The sequence below is a fragment of the Typopeltis vanoorti genome, chromosome 22 (genome assembly GCF_054136105.1).
Source record: "Typopeltis vanoorti isolate ZY-2024b chromosome 22, IOZ_Tvanoo_1.0, whole genome shotgun sequence".
Taxonomy (NCBI): Eukaryota; Metazoa; Arthropoda; class Arachnida; order Uropygi; family Thelyphonidae; genus Typopeltis; species Typopeltis vanoorti.
In genome coordinates, this window is record NC_143570.1 from 2,525,414 (window position 1) to 2,549,033 (window position 23,620).

Consider the following 23,620-nt stretch of genomic DNA (forward strand, 5'->3'; position numbering starts at 1 on the left):
ATATTAATAAAAATGCTTATAAGTTAGTATTTTTTATTACTAACTTATAACTATGTATCTGCTAAAATTTTTCATTAAAGAAGATATTCATGTTTTCACCTCAAACTCCCAGCAAGCGTACGCGCTAAAAATACTTAATTATAAATAAAAATATGAAAATTGCTTCTTTTTTTTTTTTTTTCTTTTCACTACGTATTGCATTATTTAGTGATGTTTTCTATTTACCCCAAGAAAAAACGCTTTGAAGGTTTCACTCAGCGAAGCAATTTCTGTGTGAAAGTTAGCAGCATATCAGCTACGTGATCGTTGCATTTCTACAGAATACAAGAAATTCAAGGTTACCACCGCATTTGTATTGCTAAAAATATTCTCTCCTATGAAGAGAAGTATTATATTAAATTAATAAACTAAAAGCACTTTCAAAGCTACTATCAAAAACTTCCATATTTTTTTATTAAATTTTGTTATAATAGTGCTGCTTGATTTCTTTTGTAATTATAAAAAATAAAATAAAATAAAATGCGGCACGTGTCTTTCTCGACAATTCAAGTGCATTGAACAATAAATATTCTTGTTCGAAAAACGTGACCTATTTGATCTGTTTAGCACACGAGACACAATGTTTTGTTGGCAAGCTTCCTAAATATATATAAAGAACATCAATTATGTATCAGGAATAAACTTGTTTGTTTTGAAATAGGAATCGCAGTGTAGGGCTAGGAGTCTATGTGCGTAAACAAAGAAAGGTTCGAAGGTTTAAAAACAGCCATATTCCGATGTTACTTTGCTTATTTATATTTATTTTATGTTATATAGAGGAAAAGAGTAGATGGGAAAGAAAGCGAGAAAGACAGCGTAGGAGTTCAAAGTGAATTAAGAAGAAACGCTTAGCTGTTTGCAACAAAATAAGGTAAAGTAGCCAGTGAGATTTTGTGTTTTTATATCGACTAAAGAAAGAATTATTAGTGGAATGTCACTATTTTTAAATTGCATAAACAAACAAACAAACAAACAACAACAACAAAAAAAGCCTACATAAAAGATCATTTTTAGTTACATCAATCCGGTTATTTTCTTCTTATTTAACAGCCTCTGCGATTAGTGTCTTATTAAACACTGACCTCTATACCTTCCTTCATTGCTATCAAAGCTCAGCCTTGCCATCTTTCTCGCAAAAAAAAAAAAAAAAAAAAAAAAAAAAAAAGATCTCAAGTCATTCCTTGACCTTCAAGAATGCACAAATCACCAATCAGACGATCACTGATGTGCTGTCTTCTTGGATTGCCAGTCTCTACCCTTTACCAGTGCAAACACATTTCTACTGCAGCATCCTCAACCTCCAAAAAAAAAAAAAAAAAAAAAAAATTTCTATTCAAGGTCGACTCTTGTATTCACCTATCCGTGTATTATCTCTGTACCCATCTCAAATCCATCCGATTATCGAATATTGATCTCGTATTTGGGATGGTGCAGCAAAAATCTTAAATTCTCGATGGTATCGCAAGAGAACATTTCGACGTATTGAAAGATGAAATTCACTTTTAGCCGAAAGTGAATTTCATCTTTCAATAAGAGACTACAAACCTGCTTAATGGATTCTGAACATTTCTTAATGTTCAGAATCTTGTGTTTTTTCCCCCTGACTTCCGGAAACATATAGAAAATTAAGAAATAAGGAATTGTATTGATATGGACACTGAGGATAAATATTTTATTATTTATCTTCAAAGAAAGCAGATCGCTTATGGGTGTATTATGAAGACGTGAACTGTCGTGCAGGGACAGTTACTTGTGTACTTGAATAACTTGTATATGGTCAGACAAAACATCCGTACTCAAGTTATCCAGGAGCGTGTGATAATTCATACTGCTTACGCAGTCAGCTAATGATACCAAAAAACGGATCGACAGATTATGATAGTTCTCGCAAAAGAAATATCGTGAATACAACTCTGAACACTTCGACTTACGGCATGTAAAAAATTATAACTCATTTAAAGATGCATCATCATAACACTAATTACGGGTATAGACCATATTGGTTTGTTCCGGTCTCATTATCCCATCCAGTATTCTTTTTTGAGGTCTACCCTGCCTTCTCTTTCCAATTGGCTTATATTTTAGCATTTGTTTTGGGTGTTGGCCATTCGGTTTACATGTTCAATCTATTTTTGTTTATAATTGTTTAGTTTTTCTTCTATTGATTTTGTTTTTAGTGCTTTTAAAATGTCTTCGTTCCTTTTTTGATCTAATAATGTGTATTTTGCAGTTCGATGCACATTTGGTAATATACGGGGCTCGCCAAATTGTGTAAAATTTTACTCGCAACACAAAAAAATGTATTCGCCCAAGACTCTCCCCCCTGTATTTCTTTTAACGATATGTTCCAGTAAGTCAATAGGAGTTCCATCAAGTTATATGGCGTTGTTTACCTTCCATTTCCAAAGAATCATTCCAAGAAGTCCGTAAATAACAAGAATAGAAAGAACAGTGAAAAAACAGTTTTTTTCGTGGAAGATATAACTGTTATATTAATTTTTGTTTGTTACATTAATTAATTACATTAGATTAGATTGGTTTTGCATTCGTTATGTTAGATTGTTAGATTATTTTTTCTGCTGTGTTTTATTCAAGCTAAAAAAATATTATTTTTTAGAGATTTGTCCAGCTACTCGCCATGGGCGAGCATATTTGTCGAGCCCTGGTGATATTCATACGTTAAAAGTATGATTGGTTAATAGGTAATACTTTCGGACTTAAGATCAAATCCATTTCACAAAAGTTTTTTTTTGTTATATATGTGGGCGTGTTAAAAATACCAAGCTATTTTAAATACCAAGCTATATATATATATATATATATATGGGAATAAATTTTTAACTTGGGTATATTGTATATTAGGATAACCAAGCAATTTTATATGCTTGGTTATTTTAGCTCCTAATCCCAAGTATGCAAACAATTAAGTTTGCGCCTGAAACAAAGTTCAAGTCTAAAGATGGTACAACACCAGGGCAACTCATTGTAAAGGTGGTTAAAGCTTTGATCACTATTCTTAGTATTTTCCCATAATGTAAAGCACATCTCACTAGAAGATGTATACTGCAATGCATTATGGGTGGGGTCACTACCCAGACCGGTTTCGACCTTTTCTTTACATTATGGGAAAATACTAAGAATAGTGATCAAAGCTTTAACCACCTTTACAATGAGTTGCCCTGGTGTTGTACCATCTTTAGACTTGAACTTTGTTTCAGGCGCAAACTTAATTGTTTGCATACTTGGGATTAGGAGCTAAAATAACCAAGCATATAAAATTGCTTGGTTATCCTAATATATATATATATATATATATATATATATATATATATATATATAAAACAAACTGTAGAAATTTAATGAAACTTAGTGTACCCGATCTGTATTAAAATTTAAAGTGATTTCAATTTTGATCTCGATCGGGCCATATGCAGCGGCTAAATCAAAATGTCTCAGTACATCATCTCCAAAACGGCTCTAGGTTCAATTCTGGCAGTGAAATGCTATTACGAAACCCATCTTCTTCTTCTTTTTTTTTTTTTTTTTTTAATGAGTGTGCATCATCTGTATTGCTAGCACTTTATGTCATCCGTATTGCCATGAGTGCCTTCTGTTTGATTTGAACTAGTTGTTCTTAGGTTTCTGTTGAAATTGGTGGACATTTGACCAAAATATCGATGTTAAGAGTGTTCTTACGTATTTCTATTTTTTAGTGATGATCCTAAAGAAAAACTTTGTAACATAAATGCTAGAGAAGATCACCTTTTTCCTTTGCACTGCGCTCACTATTCATGTTAATGACAAATCTCAGAGTACCTTCTGGGGCACCCGAGATTTCTAATTAACTTAATCCTAACAGACAGAGCTGGTGAACGGTATCTTGCGTCTTTTTAAAATAACTTAACATCTTGGATACATATTATACCCAACTTAAAAAAACCTTCTACATCTATCTCTCATCCTGAGATTTTAATTAACAAGGTCGAAGCACCTGTGGCAACTTGTTCAGGTAAAATTCATAAGCTCTGCATTACTTCAACATTAGCATTGTCAGGTGTGGCTTTCATTTTGATCATTTCTTTGATTGTATCATCCCAGATCTTCAGTTTTTTTTTTTCCTTTTATTGAATTTTTTGGTCTTTCCTAAGCTTTCATTTGCTGCTGCATTTAGTATCGTTTTTATATTAAGCCATTCTATTTCTATTTCTTCATTTTGTTTTATTTTATCTAGATATTGATTAATTCTTTGTTCATATAGCCTGTACATTTGTGTCATTCAATAGTCTAGTTTTATAAACAAATGTTTCAAATTTTCTTTCTGTTCTCGTTACTTGTAGCCATTTAGGTGGTAATCTTAATTTTATTTTAACAAGGAAGTGGTCACTGCTTGTTTCATATCCTCTGTGAACTCTAACATCTAGTGAAAATTTTGATGTCTTTTCATTTAATATAAAGTAATCTAATATTGATTTCCATCCTCTTGCTGCCCAAGTATATTTATGTATGTCTTTATGTTTATACATAAAGAATGAGTTCATTACTTTCATGTTATTATAAACTACAAAGTCAATCAATTTTTTACCATTCCTGCTTAGAGTATGTTCTCCATGTATTCCTATATTATTATTAATTTTCGTGTTTCCAATTCTTGCATTTAAGTCTCCTGCTAAACTTACGTAATCATTTTTATTTATTTTATTATATATGTTTTGTAGCTGATTATAAAAAATCAATATTATCCTGTTCTCTTCCTTCCTTCTTCTGGGGCATATAAACCAATTATTGTTAAATAGCCTCTATCTATTTTTATTCTAGCTTCTATTATTCTTTCATTCCATAATTTATAATGTTTTAACTGTTTTGAAAGGGAGTTATGAATCCAAATCATCACTCCTGCTTGTGCTCTTTGGTCTCTGTAGACCCCACTGTATATCACATTAAAATTTTTTTTCTCATAGTTCCTTTTAATTTCTTTTTTGTTTCAGTGATTACTGCTATGTTAAAATTTCTTTCATTTAATAGTTGGTCTAATTCTATTTCTTTATATGCTATTCCTCTTACATATGTGTATTATATTTTGTCATTTCCATTTTTGTTTTACCCTTTCCAGGGTTGTTTTCCATAGATTCAATCCGATTATCTTTTTCTGTCAGCTTACAAGTAGAATTATGTTCTCCATGTCAGGGAACTAGCCTGACGATGGAATAGTTCAGTGGTAGGGCTGCTACCTTAAGGCTTCTGAACTAGCTTTCTTTCAAATTTAAACCCATAGGAGGAATAGGGTATATTGAAGGAGGAAAGAGTAGATTATAGAAGAATTATAGTAAGGTTTATAGAGAGGGCATAGTTGTAAGGCCAGAAATGAAAAGACCCCATGGCCCTTGAGTACTCTGATAGCATAAAGGTCATAAAATAAGAAGAGTTGGCTGATAAGGCCTTATAGGAAAGATTAAAGTAAGTGGCTCTTCCTCAAAGTAGAAGAGGATAGATCCAGCTAGGGGTCCATGGAATGCCACTTCCCTTACAATCAAGATGATTGCCCCTTATGGCCCTGTTGGTCCACGAGTCTTTATTCAGTATATTCGGACCACCCCACCATACACATACGTACGCATGGTGGGCTCCCCTATCCGCCACCCAGAGGACGCGCTCTCTAGGGGTTACAGGGTCCCCCCCCCGAGAGTTTCTACACACACACATATATATATATATTCACACACACACACACACACACACACACACACACACACACACACACACACACACACACACACACACACACACACACACACACACACACAGTCTAGAGAAAGAAATAAATTTAAATTAGTAACTACAGAAGAAAGATCAGTTAGCAAGGGGCCCTTTGGTTGGAAAGACTCAGGTTTGAATCTCTTTAAGTACGTGAAGAATTTTATATATGAGCTTTTCAAACTGAAGAGGAACTAACCGGGCTAATGCGGTGTTTCTTTCTTTTTTTTTTTTTTTTAATCATGCAGAACGAATATACGCTACAGACAAATATAGCTGACAGACACAGCAGACTACGTAGATAAAATAAACTTCCATATCACATTAGATTTCTATGTAGCTAATTTACTTGGCCATAATTAACACTAAGTTTTGTTTTCTGAAATATAACTTCTCTTAATTTTTTGATAGATTATATCTGTTCGACCAATAATAGTATGTTCTCTCATACTATTATTGGTCGAATCTCTCAGGAAACTATTTTCTCAAAATTAAATCAGCTTTTCAAAAAAGAAAAAATAGTAATAATAATAAAGCAACTTGGATATGAATATTTTACGGAAATGGATTGCGGCGGCCAGCTGCCAGGTAAAACGAATTGCTAGATAAATCGTTAACTCTACTGCGCATGCTGATGCGAACGAAAACTATTGGTTGCGATTTCGTCTAGATGCGGTTGCCGGTCGTTCAATCATCATAACGGTTTGGGGCGAGGTCCGTTGCACTTCTCGTTCCGCCTATCTCTGCATTTCAAGAAATAACCAACTCCATATATCCAGTTTTCTTTTGTGATCAGGTTTGTGTAGAAATTTTATACTGCTTTCCGTATAAAGTTGGGTGCTGTTTTTGTTATTTAAGTTAACATATGGTTTATTGAAATCAAGTTTAAATTTATAACTGGAATGAAGAGACAGTGATATTATATTTCGTTATAACTTACTATGAGAAGAGAATTTTCGCCTGTATAATGCTGCTGATTGCTTGTTTTGGACCTTAAATTGTCATAATGATATGATTCAAAGAACTGAATATAATACTTTTGCCATATCGTGATGTTGGTATCCAACAAAGAATTTTGTCGTTTTTAGAATAGCCCAAAAACTCCAGATGTATTCAAGCGAATCCCGTAAAGCCCGCCAAAATAGACTGAACCTGGCTTCTTGGCCAATCCGGAGTTCCCACTGCAACATGTTGCTGCTGCGTGGTTTCCTTTACGAGACGTTTTATTGTAATCGATGCGCAGAAATTCTTAAAACAATGCTAAACGTACGAAATGGATAACAAATGCTTGTCAACAACAAACATTTATTTATCCTGTCGTTAAGTGTTGAATAGGTTGCTAAGTAAGGCAGTTCAATGGCGCGAAAAGGATGCTGGATAGTCGCTAGCGCAAAATTTATCGATCGCGTCAGCGGGTTTTAATGGGGGATTTTTTTTTTGGGGGGGGGTTAAATTTTATCCCTCACAGCTTAAATATTTGTAATTAATGTGAATTAACGTTTTTCTTGGAAAAATAAATGACCATATGACTTTAGCAGCATTAAATTGGCATTTTAACAATAAGGATATTAAATATGTAAGAAATACCAGAATCCTATCAATATTCTCAAAGAAGAGAATGTGAAAAAAGTAAGAATACCGTGTTATGGATATTTAAAAAAATGTTTAGTATAGTATTGACTTAGCTCAGCGGTGGCAGCCTTCGTTTTTACATGTGCGTTAAAAAAAAAAAAAGAAAGAAGAATCGCCTTGAACATCTCCTGGACAAGTGCATATAGTTGACATTCAAATTTAAGACAAACACTTTGTTTGCAGGAAATGTTTTTGAATATGCTTCAATCTTTGTACAAAGATTGAATAATTTCTTCTCTTCAAGGATTAAGCATTTGCCTATTCCGGCTTCACTGGTCTTTCCATTTGGTCTATATCTATACATCTCTTTTGGTAGCCGATATCTTTTCATTTCTCTGTATATCCCTTGATCTTTTCATTTACGCCGTAAATATCTAGTTCATTTCTGATGGCTTCATTTCTTATATATGGTCCAATTTTGAATAATTTCACAATTTTAAAATTCTGTGAGGGAAAAATGAGAGAGAGAGAGGGTGAATTAGCCAAAGTTTTTCATATAAGTTTTTTTCCTTAACTTAAAAGTTCTTAAAAAGAGGGATTCGTGAATAATTCCAATATGATGAAAAGCGTAAATAATTTCGGCATATTGTTGGAACAGTTTGAACTTATCTGTTCAACTGTTTTTGCTTTGATAATGAAAACTATCTTGAAGCCACAGCTGTTTAATTTTAAAGTTTAATTTTACATTTTAAAGCATTTATGAAGTTATTTCTAAACAGTAGTTAAAAATGTATTTCATCAGCAACAAATATAATCATTTATAATACTAATATTAATGAACGGTAAAAACAGATGAAAAAAATATTGATAGCGAGATCATCGAGCCTCCGTAGCTCAGTCGGTATAGACGAAGCCCTTTGGTCTGAAAGACCTGGGTTCGATTCCCATCCAAGATGTGAGGAACCTTTATCTGGCTAACTCAACCTTTCATTGAAAGGTTGAGTTAGCCAGTCTCATACGAAGGTGGGGGGGGGGGTTTCGCTTCCAGAACAGGCAAAATGGGCCCTGTGAACACACATCTACAGACATAGGACACTTTGGGAGGCATAGGGCTAACACCTTATCCTTTAGTTGCGGTTGTGAAGTCCAACAATAGTCGGAAGGTCATTGGTGCTTAAGTGACTGTTAGTACTACTGGAAGAAGAGATATCATCATCATCATGCTTGTCAAGGTTATTATTATTCCGGTCAACTCCAAGGCGTCGACAGACTCATCGAGGGAGGCCCTAACATCATGTCAAGTACAACTATTCAACATTCACACAGTATCTATCATACCTCGCCTTGAACTCATTCACAGTCATAGCACCCACAACAGACTCTGGCAGCTTATTCCACTCATGCACCACTCTCCAAGTAAAAAACCTAGCTCTAATATCCCTGCTAACCACATTCTTGCCCAGCTTCCATGTATAGCCCCTAGTCCTCCCAGCACCAGTCCTATTCTCAAAAATATCTTCTGGATTAATCTTATAGAAACCCTTCAGTAATTTGAATGTCTCAATCATATCACCCCTTTTCTGCCTATCGACCAATTTTTGCAACCCACAAATCATCAACCTGTTCTCATAAGGTTCATTCCACAGACCTGCTATCATCTTGGTCACTCGTCTCTGGATCCTCTCCACCTCCTCCCCATCAAGAAGAAACCCTGGCACCTATATCTGGGCACAGTAGTCTAGATGGGGTCTTATCAAGGCTCGATACAAAGGAACAATAACTTGTTTGTCTCTGCTTGTTAAAGTATTTTTAAGAAGCCAAGTGATTTGATGAGCTGATTTAGCCACTTTTGCAATGTGCCCCCTAAACTTCAATTCCCTATCCACCAACACTCCTAAATCTTTGGCCTCAGCAATCTCCTGGAGTATGGTTTCACCAATGTGATATACTGCTGCTAATCTTTTCACCCCAAAATGTATAACCTTACACTTTGCCATATTAAATTGACATCCATTTTCCCTAGCCCAGTCCTCCAAACTATCCAAATCTTCCTGCAAAATTTTGACATCCCATGCACTCGCAATTGCTCTACCCAACTTTGCATCATCAGCAAACAAGTGAATACTTCCTCTCAGATCCTTTCCTATATCATTGATGAACAAATTGAAAAGTAGTGGTCCAAGAACAGAACCCTGCGACACACCACTAGTCACAAGCTGTCTTTTGGACTCAACTCCTGAATAAGCCACTCTCAGGTATCTCTCCATCAACCACCCTCCTATCCATCTCACCAACCCTATATCCATCCCCATCTGCTCCAGTTTACTGATTAGAGTTCCATGTGGTATCCTGTGAAAGGCCTTGGCAAGGTCCAGTAGAATCACTGTAAACCCATTACCTTATCTAGTTCAGCCGTCACTGTGTTATAAAACATGAGCAAGTTACTGAGGCATGATCTACTCTTCACAAAACCATTTTGTCCCCCATACAATATCTTGTTTTCATCTATCCAATCCTGTATTCTTTTCTTGACTAATTTCTCCAAGACCTTGACAGCGATTCCTGATATGCTAATCGGTCAGTAATTTACAACATCAGTCTTGGAACCTCCTTTATGCAGTGGAACTATTTTCTCCTCTTTCCACCCCCTCAGGACTAACCCAGACCCGAGACTCAAGTTAAACAAAATGGTCAAGGGTACTGACAATTCTTTAGCCGCTTCACGTACGACACGAGCTGGTATACCATCCAATCCCACAGATGTATTGACATTCAGGTTTTGCAACAGACTATTTACCTCCATTTCATTCATCACAATTCCTGTATAATCTATTGGTTCATTCATTTCTGTAATGTCACCACCTGGGTGATATATTCTTGCAAAGTGCTCGCTCAGTAACTCAACTATATCAACTGATTCGGTTACCTCCCTACCATCGGCATTCTTTAAAATCATTCTGCCATATACATTTTTTCTTTTACTTGCAACATGTCGAAAAATCTGTTTAGGATTCTCTTTAGCCTGCATGGCCAATGTTCTTTCGTAATCCTTTTTTGCTTTTCTTACCACACTCGTTACCCTTCTGGCCTGCGCTTTATACCGATCATGTGCCTGCCGGTCACTTTTCTCCTTAAATTCCCTCCATAGTTGTTTCTTTTTTTGCAGCTCAAGCTTAATGAGCTGCAAAATGGAGTAATTACTTTGAAAAACTGCTAAATGAAACAAGCAGTGATGACAGCACAGTGGTTAAAAACACTGACCAGCCATGCAGTCAGGAATACATATCCATACTTGAAGTAGAAAAAGCCATCAAAGGCTTGAAATGTGGATAGGCAGCAGGAGTAGATGATATTCGACCAGAAATGCTGAAGTATGGTGGTATAAGAGTCTTACAGTGGCTGTACTGCATAATTCAGAAAGCCTGGAAAGAGGGACAAATTCCCCATGATTGGAGTTGAGCTCTCATAGTACCCATATATAAAAAGGGAAATAAAACCGAATGTGAGAATTACAAAGGTATTTCCCTACTGAGTGTTCCTGGCAAGATCTATGCAAGTATACTTGAGAAACGGTTGAGAAGAATTGTGGAAGAGAAGCTTGGTGAGGATAAAGCTGGATTCAGGCCAAATAGAGGCTGTCAGGATCAGATATTCACTTTACGACAAATAGTCGAGAAAGCATGAGAATATAACAAAGATCTGTATTTAAGTTTCGTCGATTTGGAAAAGGCATATGACAAGGTGCCAAGAGAGAAGCTATTCAATACGCTGCAGTTATATGGTGTCAATGGGGCATTATATCAAGCAATGCTTAATCTTTATTTGAGTTGTAAGTCAGCAGTTAGAATTGAAGTACAGGAAGATGGTTTAATGTTAAATCTTGTGTGAGACAAGGATGTACATTATCCCCTCTGTTATTCATTATCTATATGGATCACATTATGAATGAAAGTGGTATTAAACATGATATCAAAATTGGAGATGTTAATGTCAGCTCTTTGCTTTATGCAGACGATGTTATACTTCTAAATAAATCCGTTACAGGTCTGCAAGATTCTCTGACTAAATTGAATAACTTGTAATAGATATGGTATGAAGGTCAGCAATAAAAAGACAAAGACAATGAAAATAGGCAGAATCATTGAAAATGTCAACTGTGTTGTGAATGGAGAACCTGTGGAACAAGTAAAACATTTTAGCTACTTAGGCATGATTTTTAGTGAAGATTATTATTATTATTATTATTATTATTATTAAACAAGACCTCATGGAGTCAAAGACTCATCTAGGAGGTCCTTTTATCTCACACACATCTCATCATACCGGGTCTTAAACACATTCAAACTCCCTGCAGACACCACACTCTCAGGCAAGGCATTCCAATCATTCACAACTCTGCACGAAAAAAAACCTGCCTCTCACTCCCCTACTCACACCCTCTTTATACAGTTTCCAGGGATGACCTCTGGTTCTCCCCTGATCTCCCACTATTCGCTGTAGAACTTCTCCACCATTGATCCTATAGCAACCCCTTACCAACTTGTAGGTCTCTATCATATCTCCCCTCTTCCTTCTCTCCACTAGACTCTGCAAATTACATCTTTTCAATCTTTCCTCATACTCGACATTCCAGAGGTCAGAAACTACCTTAGTCAGTCGCCTTTGGACCCTTTCCAACATCTCTTCATCCTTCTGAAAACCAGGTGACCAAATCTGGGCACAATAGTCCATGTGTGGCCTAATCAAAGCCTTATACAATGGAACAAGAATCTCCCTACTTCTACATGTCAGTGTCCTCCTCATCATTCCCAGAAGTCTTTGTGTTGTCTTCACAATTTTGGCGATGTGACCCCTAAATTTTAGATCCTTATCCACTATCACTCCCAGATCTCTTATTTCCTCTACTTCCAACAATATATTTTCACCAAGCATAAATTCTGCATCCCATCTTTGTTTTCCAAATTTTAAAACCTTACATTTTGCAACATTGAACTCACATCCCCATTTGCTTGCCCAATCACTCAATTTATTCAAGTCTTCTTGCAAGGCCACAACATCTTCACTACTCTTTATGGTTCGTCCCAACTTTGCATCATCTGCAAACAACTGAATATCTCCATCCAAATCTTCGCCAATATCATTAATATACAAGTTAAATAGTAATGGCCCTAAAACAGATCCCTGAGGCACTCCACTAGTGACTTTCCTTTTCCTGGATATTGCACCCCCATACACAACTTGTTGATACCTATCAGATAGCCAGTCTCCAATCCAATGCACTAATCTAATATCCAACCCCATCTGCTCTAGTTTGACTGTCAACTTATCATGAGGCACTCTATCAAAAGCTTTTGCGAAATCCAAGTATATTACTGTGTATCCTTCTCCTCTGTCCAAGGAAGCAGTCACTTTATTGTAATAAGTAAGTAGATTACTAAAACACGACCTCCCTTTAGCAAATCCATGCTGTCCATCAAAGATTATACCATTGTTGTCAACCCAACTCTGGATCCTAGTTCTCACAAGCTTCTCCAACAACTTAACCACAACACCTGACACACAGATAGGCCTATAGTTTGATGCTTGAGTTCGATCACCTCCTTTATGAAGTGGCACAATCTTGCCCTCCTTCCACTCTTTAGGGACTTGACCAAGTGCAAGACTCGTATTAAAAAAATATGTCAAGGCAGGTGTCAACTCTCTGGCACATTCCTTCAGAATACGCGGTGATATATTATCAAGTCCCACAGCCTTATTTACATCTAGTTTACTCAACTCCCCAAACACCTCTTGCTCACTTACAGTCAGTCTCTCCTCCCCATCATCAACTGCTCTTAATCTCTCCATGAAGTCACATTCACAAGATTGAAAGATCTTTATGAACTGCTCATTAAGTATCTCCACCACACATTCTGCAACAGCTGTCTTTATACCATTTCCTCCAATCAATGTCATCCTTCCATAATCATTCTTTCTTTTGCTGGCTGCATATCGAAAGAACTCCCTAGGATTCTTTTTAGCTTCATTAGCTAACTGCTGTTCATACCTCTCTTTAGCTACTCTCACCAACCAAGTCACTCTCCTTGCCTGGTCTTTGTAGAACTCATGAAATTGGTTACTTCCACTTCTCTTATGCTGCCTCCACAATGCCCTTTTTCTCTGTATTGCATGCTTAATCTCTTTATTCATCCATCTCACACCTAACTTATTTAACCTTCTCACCCGTGGTATACATTTAGACATTGCATCCACTAAATATTTTTTGAAAATCCCCCAAGCTGCATTGATCTCTTTTCCAGCTAACTCCTCATTCCATGCTACACCTGCAAGCTGTCTCCTGAGCTCTTCATAATCACCCCCCTTGTAGTTCCACATATACCCTTTTTTCACAGGGGTCCTTGCACTGCTGGCAACCACCCAAGTAATCACCTCATGGTCACTTTCGCCAATTGGTGGATGATTTGATACCTCATTGATAATTACATCCTCCGATGAGATGACCAAATCCAAGACCCTTAATCCTCTTGTGCCCTCTGTTACATACTGTCTGAGGTAGTTATCCCTCAAAAACTCAAGAAACTCATTTTCTTTACTTCCAGTTGCTATCTCTTCATTCCAATCTATATTGCCATAATTAAAATCACCCATAATGATCATCCTTTTCTTATTTGCTTGGCTTATTTGACTATACATTTCACTATCACCACCATCCACATTACCAGGTCTATAACAACATCCCACCAAGTATTTGAATCTATTCACCTCTATCTCACACCATACTGCCTCAAAACCACTGGCCCCATTTCCCCCTTGCATCTCTACCTTGTATGGACATAACTCTTTCTCTATCATCAATAGCACTCCCCCTCCCTTTTTACCCCTTCTATCCTCACGAAACACATCATACCTTTCCATCTCTATTCCTGTCAGGATGTCATCCTCATCTAACCATGTCTCACTTATTCCGACAATCTCTGGGTGCACAGACGCAATTAGTGCAACCATTTCATCCGCCTTGTTTCTTATACTTCTAGCATTGGTATACAAACACAACAACTCATTTCTGGATCTACAGCTAGTTCCACTGATACCACTCACTCGATGTGATCTCTCCATGCTGGACTGGGGCCATTTCCCTTTCTGCTTCTTCATTTTAGAACCCTTTGCAATTCCATCTGTTTCCTTTTGATCCCTGATCATCCCATTACTTTCCTGCCTACACATTCTCTCACCTCCTCTTGGAGCATCCACCTTTCTCACGCTGTGTATCCCTGTCCACCCTGAGCCTCCCCGTTTCCCTGTTCCTCTTGCACACCCATTCTCTCATTATCTATACTCATACCACTCACTTCCACATTCATTTCCACTCCTTCAATCTCTCCTGTCTTTCTCTCCTGCTCTTCCACATCACTCCCCTCTCGATCTGATTCATTCTCTCTATTCACTTCTCTACCTTCCAGCAGCAGTCTCTCCAAGCGACTCACACCATAACCACTCAAATGCAGTCCATCGCTCCCATACAGCTCACTTCGTCCCTCAAACTCATTCCACACATTAACAAACTGTACTCCCATCTCCTCACACATTTCAGCCAGAATATCATTCATAATCCTTGCTCTCCGCCTCATTTCACCACAATCATACCTAGGCAACACACTGACCACCCTTCCTGTCACACTATTCTCCTTTATCTTTCCAAGCAGTCTCCTGACATTCATTCTGACATGCTCCTTGTTCTCTCTCAAATCATTCGTACCAATTAATACAATTAACTCTTTTGCTCGTTCCCGCCTCATATTCAATGCCTCAATCACTCTACTCATTTTACTGCCTGGAAAACATACCTTGTGCATTTTATCCTCTAGCACACCTTTAATAATGGAGTCACCATACAATGCCACTCGCTCATCTTTTGTTAACTCTTTCATGCCATCATGATTTATTTTAATAGTTTTGACCTGCATTCTCTTAATTTCATTCCGCATCCATTTCATTTCTTGCTTCATCCAATCCAATTCACCTTCTGAACCTCGCGACACATTCACTCTATCATTAAATCTTTCTAACTTTCTAACTCTCGACCCTCTCTTCTCACTTTCCCTCTCATTCATCCTTCTTTGTTTCCGTACTTTCGGTCCAACATACGTCCAACTTTCACTGTCATTCTTCTCACTTTCACTCTCACATATCTTTCTTTGTTTCCGTACTTTCGGACTAACATGCGTCCAACTTTCGCTATCATTCTTCTCACTTTTACTGTCATTCATCTTTCTTTGGTTCAGTACTTTCGTTCCAACATGCGTCCAACTTTCGCCATCAGTCATTCTTTTTTCGCAATCATTCATTCTTTCGATTTTTTTTACTTGCGATTTCTGCACCACGCCATTTCTACTTTCATTCGTTCTCTCAATTTCGTTTCTTTCCGCCTCACTTTCGTCCCTTTTAACATCCGTTACGGTTGTCAAATCGCTCTTTTTCTTTTTTCCTGATTTTTTAACATTTTTTCGCCTGTCTTTCCCGCCATCCTCTTTCAAACGTGCACTCACGACACAATCGGTACTAGCACTTTCTGTTATCAACTTCATATTCGCATTCATCAATTCCTCGTTCAGGTCACATTTCGCACACACCCTTCTTCCATCCGCACTAAACATCCACAAATCATTTATGTAATCGAAGGAATACATATAACAGACCTCACACTTAACGAACCTACTGAAATCCAAATTAAAATCATGGAATGACAATGCAGCCGCCATTTTTTTCTCTCTGCAGGTTACTAGGTCTAATATTAACGTTTTCGTATTTAGTTTAAGCAAGAAAAAAAACCCCACACTAATAATATCGGTAGCGTACAACGTTTACAGCCACTCTTACTTAAACAATTACGCATATATACTTAATTATTCCTAGTAAAACTTATCTGAATCAGGAGCTCTTCAAAGCACATTCGTAGCGCTTGACCCACTAGCGCCCTCTTGATGGTAAATTAAATATAGAAATAGATAACAGAATCAGCAAAGCTGGTATCGTGGGAAGTCAATTGAATAAATTCATATGGAATAAGAGAGAAATTAGTCGGAACACTAAATTAGCTGTATACAAGACAGTGTTCAAATCAGTTTTAACTTATGGATCTGAGAGCTGGGCCAGAAGTAAAACACTTGACCAAAGCCTAGAGACCGTAGATATGAGAGTCCTGAGAAAGATTAGAGGCGTGAACAGATGGCATCAATGGCAATATCATATTAAAAACAAGGATATTAGGAAAGAACTTGACATTGTTAGCATCCAGTAATGCATTAGCAGAGCTAATCTCAGGTAGTATGGTCACTTAAACAGAATGGGCGAATTAAGATTAGCAAACAAGTGTTCTCTGCTAGGTTGGCAGGAAAACGACCCAGAGGAAGACCAAGATATAGGTGGATTGATACGGTACAAGTGCCTTAGACGATAGAAATGTAAGATCTGATAAAGTTGGAGTCTTGACAAGTAACAGACTGATTTGGAGGAAAATTGTAGATAGGAAGTTAGTAATTATGTAATTTTTTTCATATAGTACTATCATATCCTGTACACCTCTTGAGGGTACATGGCAGGAATTTGATGATGATGAAACCATTTAAACTCCTACTTGATTTATTATTTGAACTCTAGGTATACAATCAGCCATTGCTTCATGTAAACACTTCTTAACTGCCTCCCATGCACTATCAACTTCTAGCCCTTGCAGTTGTACATGCCATGGCACTGAACCGATCAAACTCCTAATCTTGTCATGCTTACCAGCCCGATAATTCCACATGTACCCTGTCTTAAATTCCACACCTTTAGCCACCTCCCAAGTCAAGACCCTATTATCACTCTCACCAATTGGTGGCAATGTGGTCATATTAGTTACAGCCAAATCCTCAGATGCAATTACTAGGTCAAGCACTCTCTGACCCCTAGTATTTTCCATTACATGCTGTCGCAGATAGTTATCCCTTAATAACCGCATAAAATCCAATTCCTTCCTCCTGCGTGTCCTCTCCTCACTCCAATCAATGCTACCATAGTTGAAATCTCCCATAATAATTATCCTCCTTCCACTCATTTCTTCTATTTGCTTGTGCATACTATCTCCACCATCTTTTCCATCACCTGTTCGATAGCAGCACCCAATTGTATATTTTGTTCTGCTAGCCACAATCTCACTCAAAATGGCCTCAAATGTGCTCTTTTCTCTATCCTGCAATTCAACTTCTATTCTCCTTGGCTGCAGCTCATCAGCTATCATCAACAATACTCCTCCCCCCATTTATTCTCCCTGTCATTCCTGAACACACCATACCCCTCACATTCAATCCCACTAGCTATATCATCTACAGTCAGCCATGTTTCACTAATGCCAATAACCTGTGGTCTGGAAGTGCCAACCAAGGCCACATGAATGCAGACCCCCCCCATTAGCCCATCCCTACCTTGATGCCTTACACTAACTATCTCATTCTGATTTGTTGTCCTTATTCGCTTGGGCATATTATACTCATTCATACACTCAACTGCCTCCCTAAGGTCTGCATATCTACTCCCCCCCCCCCCCCTTAATCTACTTTCCCTGATTCTGCACATCCACTTCATTCAACAACACTTTTTCAAGTCTCCTTACACCGAATCCATTCAAATACAAACCATCCATCTTATATAGATCCTTTCGTCCATCGAACTCATTCCACACCACTCATCATGCATAACCCACGCATAAAGTCATTTGCAATTATGGCCCTCCTTCTAAACACTTCACTGTCATACTGCGGCAAAAGACTAATCATCCTAACTCCCTCACTCTTTTCTTTTGCTACCTCAAACAATTCATTCAGGTCCTCTATCATTTCGATTTTATCTCCTTTCAAATCATTCAGGTACGAATGATTTGAAAGGAGACCTAGACTGGCCTGTTCCAGCCTTAGAAATCATCATTGAATCTCTTCAGAGGACATCCTGGTTTTCTGATAGAGAGATTACTTTAACAAAACTTTTATTGGACCTAGCTCCCCTTTTTTTATTATGAGATATTATTTTTGTTCTGTTAAAAATATTTAATGTGAAATAATAATAATAATAAAAGATCTGAACATATTTGATAGCATTGTCAGGATAATGCACAACAGAAAATAATCAAAAGATGAGAGCACAGATAACTAATACAGCTAGCATGCTTGCTGTATGTGGCCTCCTCTTCAAATTGCTTTTTAAAAGTAAACTTTTTGCAACTCTTCAGATGTTAGTAAAACATGTACTTTTTTATTATATTTAATAACAAGCAGATCTCTATCTTATATTTTCCTTGTATTATTTCCTTTTAATAAATGTCATTGCCCATTGTAAAAAAAAAACCAAACAAACTGAAGGACTGCTTCCTGTCTGCTTTTCTTTTACAACAAAAAAGCAGGCAGGAGGAAACAGTGATATTAATTAAAATCAAAATCGCTACAATAATTACTAAGCCAGAAGGCAGGTGACTAATGGTGTACCAGAGGACTCAACACTTGGTCCTCTGTTGTTTAATTTGTACATTAATGATATAAGAAATGATTTGGTATGAAATGCTGGCCTGGTTGGCCGAGTGGTTAGTGCATCTCCTCTCCAACCAAAAGGCTGCGGGTTTGAATCCCACTGTGGGCATGAATATTTGTGATTGTCTGTGAAAATACTAGTGGTGGTGGTTGGCAGTAGATGGCATTGTTGTAGATGATGAAGATAGTTGCTGTTGGTGAAATGAGTGGTGGAGACAGAAAGTTGTTGAGTAGGTGACCTCCCTCAATGAGCCTTTGGACTCTCTGGAGGTGTTACGTAATAATAATAATAAATATTCATTTGTTTCTTGATGATGCAAAATTGGGAAGAGCGACTGGGAAGTAAATGAAGATGATGTAGAAATTCTGCAGGACTGGCAGTTTGGGCAAAGGTACTGCTAGTTTAATGTGACCAAGTGTAAGGTGATGCACTTTGAAAGTGCATCACCTTACACTTGGTCAGGTGATGCACTTGAAAGTGCATCACCTGACCAAGAAAGAAGAGATCACAAGCTGTGTACTTTATTGATGGAACTGCACTGCAAGAAACTAATGAGGCAATGGACTCGGGGTGATTATGGACAGGAGTTGAAGCTTAGAAGGCATGAGGACACCTACTGTACAACTACTCACCGTCTTCACTACTACACCGAATCTCTACTACCAATCATCTACTGCCCGACACCACCACTAGTATTTTTTGTCTGTATGCAGGCTGAAAAACCCTTTTCCAGGAGAAAAAAATCCTCCTAAGATTTGCAAATATTGCAAAGGTAACCAAATTACACAGCAGTTGGGGAACACACTATGAAACTGAGACAGAGAAGTTATTGTTCCCTTTTCTGGTTAATAAGGCCACATCTGGACTACTGCATGCAGATCTGGTTCACTGGATTCCGTGGGGATGAAGTGGTGGAGAGGATCCAGAGCCAAGGGACAGAGATTGTACAAGGTCCATTGAATGTTCACTATGAGAATAGATTGAAGGTTGTGGGTATCAGAAACTAGCTAATAGGCAAGAAAAGAGGAGATATGATAGAAGCATATAAGTTATATTATCATCATTATTACATGACACCTCCAAGGAGTCCAAAGACGCATTGAAGTTTTTATAGGAGTGACACTAAAGACTTTTTCAGTACACAGCAGGAAGGGAAAGAACAAGGGATCATCCATGGAAATTTTGTATGAGTATGGTTAGCAAGGCTGTTAGGAATAGATATTTTGCTTAGAGAGTGGTGAATGGGTGGAATGGCATTGAATTACCAGAGGTGGTTGTGAGTGCTTCGTCAGTGAATAAGTTTAAAGTCTAATGAGCTAGGAAAGGTGGGTTGTTAATGAACCTAATTGCTAAATTAAAGATACCAAGAAATTATTTACTTGATTTAATCCATTATCCAAGTGTAAAGCAAACAAAGTTTGTGCCTTAAGTATCTTTCAGGACTGGGGCAACTCGTGGCAAAGATGGTATGACTTCTCATCACTTGCCTTAGTAACCCATAATGCAAAGCACATCTCCTTGTAGACACGTATAATTATTATTATTATTCGTGACACCTCCAAGGAGTCCAAAGACTCATCGCGGGGGGACACCTACTATACAACTGTCTCCACCACTACCGAACCTCTACTATCAGTCATCTCCATCAACGCCATCTACCGGCCTATAATGCTATGCATTATGGGAAGGGTCACTGCCCAGACCAGTTTTGACCTTTGAAGTCTCATCAGTGAGAGCCAGACCCGGAAGTAAGATACCAAGGTTGAAGTAATGCATTAGTCATATTTTCCTATAAGAGTTGCCAAAAGGTGTCACACCTTATTAAAATAATCTGGACTAGAGAGCTCGATGAGACCTCAATAAAGGTCGAAACCGGTCTGGGTAGTAACCCTTTTCATAATGCATAGCATTATACATGTCCACAAGGAGATGTGCTTTGCATTATGGGATACTAAGGCAAGTGATGTGAAGTCACCACCTTTGCCACAAGTTACCCCAATCCTGAAAGATACTTCAGGTGCAAACTTAGTTTGCTAACATTTGGATAATGGATTAAATCAAGTATATAATTTCTTGGTATCTTTAATTTATAATATAACCAAGTGAAAAACTTTCAAGAACCTAATTGCACTTATATGCACCCTCTGTCCAAAAAGAAACCAAACTTTTTGAAAATAGAAACTAGTGGCGCCATCTGTTGTATCTTTTTGTTGTCGAAAGTGGAAATCTTCATTAGTGTTGTGTCAACTGTTTGTGACATTTCTTTCATTAGAAGCCAAGTTATATTGACAGTGTGTTTTGATGAATGAGTTTCAAGAGCTGCGATTGATTTTTGTGTTAAACTTGGTAAAAGTTTTACAGAAATGCATCAAATGCTTCAAAAAGCATACGGTGATGAATGCTTATCACGTACTCAAGTTTACGAGTGGTTTAAGTGATTTCAAAGTGGTAGTGAGACACTTGAGGACGATGAAAAGCCAGGCTGTCCAAAAACTGTACTGAGCGAAGTAAACATACAAAAAGTGCGTGATTTCATCAAAGAAATCCCAAAATTGTCAGTGAGATTGATTGAAGATGAATTGGGGATTTCCAAAATCAACTGTGCACAACATTTTGACCGAGTTTGCGCCTTCGTAAATTGAATTCGCGATTTTTTTATTATTATTATTAAGAGAGACCTTTTCTTCTTTTCTTTTTTTAATACCCAAATCTTTTCTTCCAGAGATTTGGGTATTAAAAGTGACAGAAACAAAAGGTTCTTTTGCGCAAGAAATAAAAGATAAGTCCGAGTTTTTACTAACATTGATGTTAATAAAATTATTGGAATCCCATTGAAGAATGGTTTGTGAGAATGGAATTTAGGGTTGCACAAGTTGATATTCTGGAAGTTTTGGTGATTTGTGTAGTGCATGGTATGTCAAATGAGAAAGAGGAGTGCAATGTAGTGTCATCCATAAAAGTGGATTGGATTTCCAGAAAGTGGTGAAAGTCATCAATATATATATAAAAGAAAGAAAGTAGACAGAATGAGACCTGTAGTACTTTAGCATTAATTGCAAAGTGGAAGATATTATTACACACTCCATGGAGTTGGTACACTTGTTGTGGGACATTCATTCAACTCACAACATATTTATCATATAGAATCTTAAAATCCTTAATGCTTACTGCATTAACAACGTATTCTGGTAATGTGTTCCATTCACTGAAAATTCTCGATGTAAAAAATCTATTCCTCACACCCCACTTCACCACATGCTTACATAACTTCTGGGGGATGGCCTCTGATTCTTCCCCTCTCACCTTCTATTCTTTTTATTATTATTATTATCTAACACCTCCAGGTGTCCAAAGACTCATTGAGGGAGGGCAATTACTCCACAACTCTCCGTATCCACCACTCAATCCAACTGCAACGAACCGCTCTACTTTCATCATTTACGCCAATGCCATATACTGCTGACCACCAGTAGTATTTTCACAGACAATCACAAACATCCATGCCCATGGCAGGATTCGAACCCGGCCTTTTGGCTGGAGAGCAGATACGCTAACCACTTGGCCAACCAGGCCAGCTTTTTATAATCCCCCTCTAGATTAACGCAATAAAAATTCCCTCACTGACTTGAAGGTCTATCATATTACCTCTTTTCCTACTATTCACCAAACTCTGCACTCCACATTTCTTCAGCCTCTCTCCATAGCCATCATTCCAGTGTCCTGATATTGTCTTAGTCACTATTCTCTGGACCCTCTAATGTTTCTGCATTTGTAACCAAATCTGAGCACAATAGTCCAAGTATGGTCTGATCGATGCTTTATAAAGTGGCACAACCACCTCATCCCTACATGTTGGTGTACTTCTTATAGCAGCACTACAATGTGCAGTCTTTGCAACACTTCAATATGCCCTCTAAACATCTACTGTCAACCATCACTCTAATGTACTACATCACCATCAATATAGTATTTTTGCATTTCAAAATGTACAAATTAAACAACAGAGGACCAAGTGTTCAGTCCTCTGGTACACCACTAGTTACCTGCCTTCTCCTGGCTTAGTCACTTAATGTATTCAAAACACATTCAAAAGCCCTTTTGTGATACTCTACTATCCACAGACAGTGGAGAAGTTCAAGATGAAGGAATAAATGACAGTGGAGTGCATGAACCTGTAAAAATTACAATTACTTTGAAATTTTAGATGAAGCTATTGTTGATCAGTTTAATTTAGATGTTGGTTTGAATAGGCATGAAATATTAAATGATGATGAAATAGCATGACAAATTATGAAGATAAAGTCAAAATGAGCAGTCAGAAGATTTGACAAAATATCGTACAGTGCTGTTTTTGTCCCAAGTGGCAGCTCTTTGATTACACACAAGCCATTATTACTCTTGTCATAAAAAAAATGGTGCTGCAAAATTTTCATTCTATACATTACACAAGGAAGTTAAATCAACCAAAACTCTAAACACCAAACTTTATTTATTTATTACTATTATTATTTTTCTTCAAGGTTACTTCATCCCATTCAAATTCCAGTGACCAGATCTAAGCACAGAAATCCAGATGTGATCTGATCAAAGCTTTATACAGTGGAATCACCACGCTTTTATATCCCGTGGTCAGTGTATTCAACATTCCAACAATTCTCTGAGATGTCTCCATAACCTTTGCAATATGTCCTTGAAACTT

General features: G+C 37.4%; 1 protein-coding gene across 3 annotated transcripts in view; it reads left to right on the plus strand.

Annotated features, from left to right (window-relative positions):
• Window positions 1-680: 680 nt before the first annotated feature.
• The window catches only part of LOC150094108 (tubulin alpha chain, testis-specific), a 42,604-nt gene continuing 19,664 nt past the window's right edge, over window positions 681-23,620 (plus strand). For 2 of the 3 annotated variants that reach the window (XM_090411956.1, XM_090411954.1), the window contains exon 1: window positions 681-910. The gene's annotated coding sequence lies outside the window, so the exon portion shown is untranslated. Of the gene's footprint in view, window positions 911-6,456; window positions 6,587-23,620 lie in introns of those variants that run through there. The other variant, XM_090411955.1, reaches the window with a different exon arrangement.